Genomic DNA, 7798 nt, shown 5'->3' on the forward strand with positions numbered 1-7798 from the left:
CATTGGACTATGGGATGTCCGCTCGTATCGTTCAGTCTTGTGGTCCACTCATGGGGGGAAGATTAAATTTGGTTTAAAGTGAAGCTAATATATGTCATCACTATTATACCTTATCCCACATCCAGAAGTTGCACATTCGCGAAGGGTGTGGGCTCAAAGTTTTGGGGGTAAACAAGGAATTAAGGGCATGCATCGTCACTTCAGACCAAAATGTTGTTTTTCTACTTGTGTGCTCTGTATGTATTTAACCATTTTAAAAATATTAAATATGCAACTGGTGTATTTTTATTATAAATACACATCTGGGTAATAGAAAAACGTAATGTGCACAAAAAAATAATGACCTGATGAGAAAGGAACTATCAAAGTTGGTATAATTTTATATAAAATGTGTTCTGGACTATTTTGATGTAGAGTGTAATGTTGTGTGATGTAAATATGACGGTATGGACTATGGGATGTCCGCCCGTGTCGTTCAGTCTTGTGGTCCAGTTCGGGGGGGACATAAAAAACAGTTTAAAATTAAGAAATAATTAAGAAATTACCTATTTTACCTTATCCCGTGAATATAATGTGCACATTTTAGCGCAATTCGTGAAATATAAGCGACTTACAATTCTAAATAGTATTGAACGACCTGCAAGCTTTCATCCAATGATATTATTTAAGTAACGTCTTCGGCAGCGTCTTCTTGTTTATCTAATAAGGAACGCTGTTTGGGAAGACGACGGCAAAGGCAGCTATTGGCGTTTCATTGCCGATTTACGTAAACCGCGATTTTTTGGGTCACGTCCGACGTCCACAAACAGCTGATCGCATGTAATTATGTGTCGTAAGTGGCATGATGGCTGCGGAAAGGGAGAGAATTTCTCTCAATTTAAAGTGTATTTGCAACGATTTGGTGTTGCTGATGAAGATATAAGACCCTTCATCGAATCTTTGTGGGCTTCATTTTTATGTAGTGTTCATATTTGGCAAAATCTAGTCGGAAATCGGGCTGAAATATCCATGTTTTGTGCAAGAACATGGCGGCTACATTAACGTTCCTACACCCGAAGACGCTGGATTTCATCGGCGATGCTACCAGTATTTTACCGATTCTTCGAAGCAGAAACGGGGCTTGGTTGCAAAACAAAAGCAAGAAGATAAATATTTTGCACCTACGTTGATATCCTTGTACAATAATGCCATAAACATCGGCAGATAATACTGCACATGTGTTGATGTGATCGAATCCATGTGAACATGTTCAACCAGCTCTTTCATAAATAGCATGACTAGTAGTAGTAGTAAAGCTTGCTCGTCCGTGATCAATATGTTATCTGTATTATCATGTTTGTACACAAGAAAATCTCATGGTTTGAACTCTGTCATGCAGCGGAGCTACGCCCGATTTTTCAGGGGCACATTTAACATTATTAAATCATTTTCTTGCACCTACTTGTCAGGTGTGTGCGTCAAAATACAGGTAAAATCAAATGCATTTATTGAATCACGACATTGAATGTATTAGTTTTCTTAAATTTTTCGTTTAAAAACCTGTTGCACAGCAGAGCCATGTCCAATTTTAGCAGTGCATACATTTTCTTGTTACCTTCTGTGCATCCTTTTACACCCAAGACCTGTTAGTTTTCTGACAGCTTTTTAAAAAAGCTGTCGCACAGCGGAGCTACGCCCAATTTTTCAGGTGCACATTAAGTTCCTTGCTCGATTTATCTACATTCTTGATACAGCCAAAATACATATTAAGTTTTCCAAAATGTTTTGTGTAAAGGGAATGTCTGTGGGCAGACAGAAATTGCAACACACTGCAGTGGCCTATGAGGCACTTAATTTAACTGTAGTAATTCAAATTCAATGTTTGAATCAACTGAATTTTAGGAAATAAGCCATTTTCCTGGATATCTACTGAACCATACATCAAAGATGATGCTAGAATCATGAAATGCACCTTAAAAGCAAATGTTTGGATTTTTTAAAAAGTAGACATGGATCTACATCACCACATGTAATGGGAGGTGATGCAAGGAATTCTAAAATTGAGGTAAATTTGTAACATATGTAGGTCAGGGGGTTTTGAGTTATGGTCATTGTCAAAATGTTATCCAAACCCCACATGTACATTGACAATTCATAGTCATACATGACAAAGTTTTGTAAATGTATTCACTCTTCTACATGTATGACGGATCAGGTACATGTATACATTTTGTAAATATTTCATTTATTTTTAACAAAAGTCGAGACGCCAGATTGTATTTTTTTTTTGTGGATCAATGAGATATTGATAGCCAGATTTCAGATTTTATGGATTTCTGATTTCCAAATTTTACTTCTCTAGTAGATGTACATACAAATGATGAATTGTAAAAACTGTAAAAAAAAGAAAGAAAGAATGTTATTCAAGTCTGATTCATTTATCAATTCAAGTTTATTGATTGACTTTACAGCAAGAAAATCACTCTTCATGTAAATGTATTATACAAATCATGAATTGATTGACTATAACAAGAAAATATTAATATTGTAAATGTTAATATAAATACAAATCATAACATGTTCAATTGATACGAGGAGAATTCAATTGTAATGCCGATACATTAGAGCCCTAATTATTCTGTTATACCAGGAAACCTGTGTAATCAAACTTTCAAATACAAAGTTTCTCCACATGTTTCCAAACTATGTACGAGTCGAGTCACAAGCATAGTAACTCCTGAATAAAATACAAATACCATGTAGATAACTGTCAACCGACTATATCTGTTGAGTCTACCATCATATTTACATCACACAACATTACACTCTACATCAAAATAGTCCAGAACACATTTTATATAAAATTATACCAACTTTGATAGTTCCTTTCTTATCAGGTCATTATTTTTTTGTGCACATTACGTTTTTCTATTACCCAGATGTGTATATTTATAATAAAAATACACCAGTTGCATATTTAATATTTTAAAAATGGTTAAATACATACAGAGCACACAAGTAGAAAAACAACATTTTGGTCTGAAGTAACGATGCCCTTAATTCCTTGTTTACCCCCAAAACTTTGAGCCCGCACCCTTCGCGAATGTGCAACTTCTGGATGTGGGATAAGGTATAATAGTGATGACACATATATTAGCTTCACTTTAAACCAAATTTCATCTCCCCCCATGAGTGGACCACAACACTGAACGATACGAGCAGACATCTCATAGTCCAATGGGCCCTTTTGTGGATTGTTGTGGGTCCTCCAGGCAATTTTAAAATTTCCAGTTGTGGAAAGGCCACCTGGGCCATTGGGGAGCACCGGGTGCTAAATGGCCCTGCAGTCACATAGGACAATTGTGCCGCTGTAGCAGGATTCTCTCACTCCCCTAAAATCTCACTCTCGAGTGAACTAATCCGAGGACTGGCACACTCTCGAGTGTAATTATCCTGGGACAGAATCACTCCCCCTGTCAGGATCAACACACTCCCTCCAGCATCAAAGCACTCCCCTTTAGGATAAAGTCAATCCCCCAGAAAGAATGGAAAGATATATTTAGTTACTTTGGAAATATAACTCAGGATGTTAGATATCGTTACAATGATCAACAGAGCTGTTACTATGTATTCTAGTGTATATATACGGTATGAGCATGTGCATCATATTGTCGGATCTTAATATTCAATTGTTGAATACATGTACTATATTTGAGCCCATCATTATTTCAATACAACAAAAGAAGACACGAGTTCATTTATGATCATCACAGTTTTCAAATGATTCAATATTTACATTGCAGAATGCATGGGAAGGGTATTTCGGAGCATGAATATATTGTTAACGATTTTAGAATATCCTCTTTTGGTGAATTTAATTTAATTAAAAGGTTATTTGAAAACATTGTGAGAGATTAATTTAATTAAACAAGAAATATTAATTCAGCGGTGAGTAAAAACTTTTGCTTTATAGTAGTTTTAAACATTGTTTAAACTATAGCTACACGTACTTCAACCGAGATTGAATGTTTTAAAATCACGTGAGTACAAATATTTTTGTAAAGACGTCCATCAGTAGTCAGTAAACTCGGACCTACCTTGCTTTTCCTTGTTTCTTGTAGTCTTGCGCTTGAAGAACAACTCTGAGTTGATGACTGTAAAGTTTGCCGCTGTCTGTGGAAAGTTTCACTTCTTCCCACGATCACCAATGCGCATTGCAGGGTATTCATGAGTAGAGAGGAACGTGCGTGTAGCGTCGAAATCCATCATTGAAGATCGAGTGGAATAAATATTAGCCGCTTCATACTTATGTAGAATTACAGATGAAAATACCCCCGTCCCTTCTCCAACAGACATATCCCCCCCCCCCTTGTCAAGACCTCGATTGAGATACTAACTGTGAGAACAACACTCCAGGAAATCGCGTACTCGTGTTGTCTGAAAGAACACCAAGTTCGCCAATGATCATGGTTTGTAAGATATGGTATAGTTTGTAAGCAAAAGATATAGGAAGCATGCAATTCACGTTATCATTGACAATGAGTATAAAGTGATCGGCAAACTGTCAAAACATCCGAATTAACTTGTAGCAAAAGTGGACCCAGTCTACCCTGGATCATACTCGATCCAATTAAGGATTAAATCTCAGTGCATGGATGATGGTGTATGCATGGAAGATGAATATCATACATTCATGATCTGTCCATTGTATAGCCAAAGTGCAGTCAAGTCAAAGTTTATTCCATGAAACCCCTCACATTGCTTCATGGAAATAACTTAAATTCATGAATATAAATGGCCGCACAAGAAGGTTTGTAACCTCATTTAAAATGCATCCATTCGATTCAATAACAGCACAATGAGTACGATCTATTTTGTACACCCATGGGAACACTACATGTGCTCTGGCCAATATACTTAGTTCGATTCTTGGATTCTTATCGAAATGATTAAACAATATTTATTTCCACAAATGTGCAGTGCGAATATGTCAATGAAATACAAATGAATGGAATGAGCACTGAAACATTGGGACGTTTACAGTACGGAAATGCAATAAGTATTGTAGGTGTTGAGTTCAGACATCGTCATTTAACATCGCTTAAATCTATTAGATTAGACTTTATTTTGTGAAATTTGTGAATATTATTATACTATACATTCATATATCCAGTTCTCGGAACTGCTCAGAAGCGCTCGTTTCCTGGTTATCGGTACCTGAACACACCTTTGCCAATATACAAACATTTGAGTAACATTTAAAACCCGTATTTGATATTTCGTAAAAGTGCAGTAAAGTTATAGAACGTAACTTAAAATGACATTATGTGTTGAAATGAAAATATCCTTTTAGTATAAAACATCGTAAATGTATCGTAACGATTACTGCGAATGCTCTAATATCAAAATATATAGTTATTTGAATGTTAAATTTATACTTTTCTTTATTTGATTTGCCCAGTTTAACACGGGGATGCGAAAAACATTGTATTTCTATTTTTAGGGAGAGACGTTTACAAAGGACGTCATTCTGCGCTGTTTATCAATTCATTGATCATTTTATGTTCATATTCACTAACTTTGTCATGGTTGTTTCTAATTACCATGCAATAAATATTGTTTAAATCACAAAATATATAGGGGGAGTGTTAGAATCCTGGGGAGTCATTTGATCCTGCAAGGGGGAGTGTTAAAATCCAAGGGGAGTGTTAAAATCCTATGGAGAGTGTTAAAATCTTAGGGGGAGTGTTAAATTCCTCGGGGGACGATAAAATCCTAGGGGTGGGGGGGGGGGGGAGGGTGTTAAAATCGTAAGGGAGTGTACAAATCAAATGGGGAGTGTTAAAATCCAAGGGGGAGTGTTAAAATCCAAGGGGGAGTGATTTCATCCTATGATAAAACCACTCTAGAGTGATTTTATCCTGGGGAGTGATTCTATCCTCCTACACCGGCAGGTAATGCGACCTGACAGATGGTACGAGCCAACTGTAGATATCATCGTTGTGGCGGCAGAAGCAGTAGATAGGACAGCCGGCTTCAGCAACGTTTGAGTGTTCGACCTTCATCATGGAAAAATGTCAAATGTGGATGGAGGTTATGTTTACACCCCTGTCTGTTTGTTTGTCTGTGAACAAGATATCTAAAAAAGTTGTGGACTGATTCAGACGAAATTTGGCAGAGAGGTAGCGTGTGTGACAAGGACGAAATGATTTGAGTTTGGTGAAGATCCTGATCCGGCTACTAGAATTTCAAAGTGATTCTTCACCATTGGGAGAAAGGGCCAAAAACGATACATAGTAGGATATCTTAAAAAGTTGTGGACGGATTTGGACTAAACTTGGTGGACCGGTTGGATGTCTGACAAGGAAGAATCGATTCGATTTTGGTGAAGATCTGAATATGGATTAGGATATGAGAATTATTTAATTTTAAAGTGATTCTTCACCATTGAGTGATCGGGCGAAAAGCGATTATATAACATGATATTAAAAAAAGTTATGGACGACTTATGACTAAACTCGGTGGATGATTTGGTTAGGTGACAAGAACAAGTTGATTAGATTTTGGTTCAGGTCCGAATCCAGATCCGGCCTATCAGTTGGATACAAAACAAACTGTTTAGCCTGGTGGAGGTATGCGCTCTACCGAGTACCGTTCTAGTAAAACAGGTTTTAATTAGTCTGATTCGGCCACAACACCATTTTAAAATTGAACTTATAGTGAAGAAAAAGCAGCGTCGACAATGCGAGGCTACAAAATAAGACTTCAAATAATTCAAAGAAATGCATTCTGGGTATGTTAGTTTGTGGTCGACTGCTTAAATACACTCAAAATTTGTATCTGAGTGCTGCTGTGAGTGAGGATAAGCTATGAATGCATAAAATGTAGCGCTTTGAGCTAATTCTATCAGGATTGAAGTTGGCTCAAAGCCACAACTGCTCCTTGATGATGAACCACAATAAGAAGCTTTATGTGTATCTGCCAGGTATGTTCATCTTGAAAAGCAAAGATGTGGATGTGAGACTTCAATTTCAAAAGCTCAAGGTGGGAATTTTGATTTTCCATTTCATTATCATTTACACAAACATTTCATTGAAATATATTAATAAACGACAATGTGAGTTTTCAAATATCCTGCATATATGTATGTCGATTATTTTCATGCTTTGTTGGCTGTTTTTATTGCAAATTAGCTAAAGTACCTGCCATTGCCTGGAGAAATGCAATTAAACACTGTGGTAATTAAATGCGTTGTTGATAACAAATCACTACAACCTCAACATACGATCTTCATAACACATATTACTCGATCTCTCAGGGAAAAAAAAACCCCCCACGCAGTGTATAAGCACAAGACCCGATCAGGCCTGAAGGCCAATTATCTGGTTTCATCTGGGGTCAAATTTTTTTGTATCCAAACATAGCCCTTGACCTTACTCTGGATGAAAGAGGAGGCCATGCAATGTTTGGTCGCACTGGATCCTGCTTAGAATGGAATTACACACACACACACACACACACACACACACACACACACACACACACACACACACACACACACACACACACACACACACACCCCCTTTCAGTTTGGCTTCCCATGAACACAAATGTGCATGTAAGTTTGATTTATGGAGTATTTGAACATTCTGATTGATATATTATCTCTTGCAGGGAAGGATGCAATAGAACTTGAGTCATTCAGATTGAACCAGCAATGCAGAACCGAAGAAAGACAAAAACTGTTTGATATGGCTGCGAAGGAATACGTCAAGGTTACGGACACACGAGAAAAAGGTGGAAAATGCAAAAAGGTATT

This window comes from Myxine glutinosa, chromosome 11 (assembly GCF_964187855.1).
Source record: "Myxine glutinosa chromosome 11, kmMyxGlut1.1, whole genome shotgun sequence".
NCBI classification, from domain to species: Eukaryota; Metazoa; Chordata; class Myxini; order Myxiniformes; family Myxinidae; genus Myxine; species Myxine glutinosa.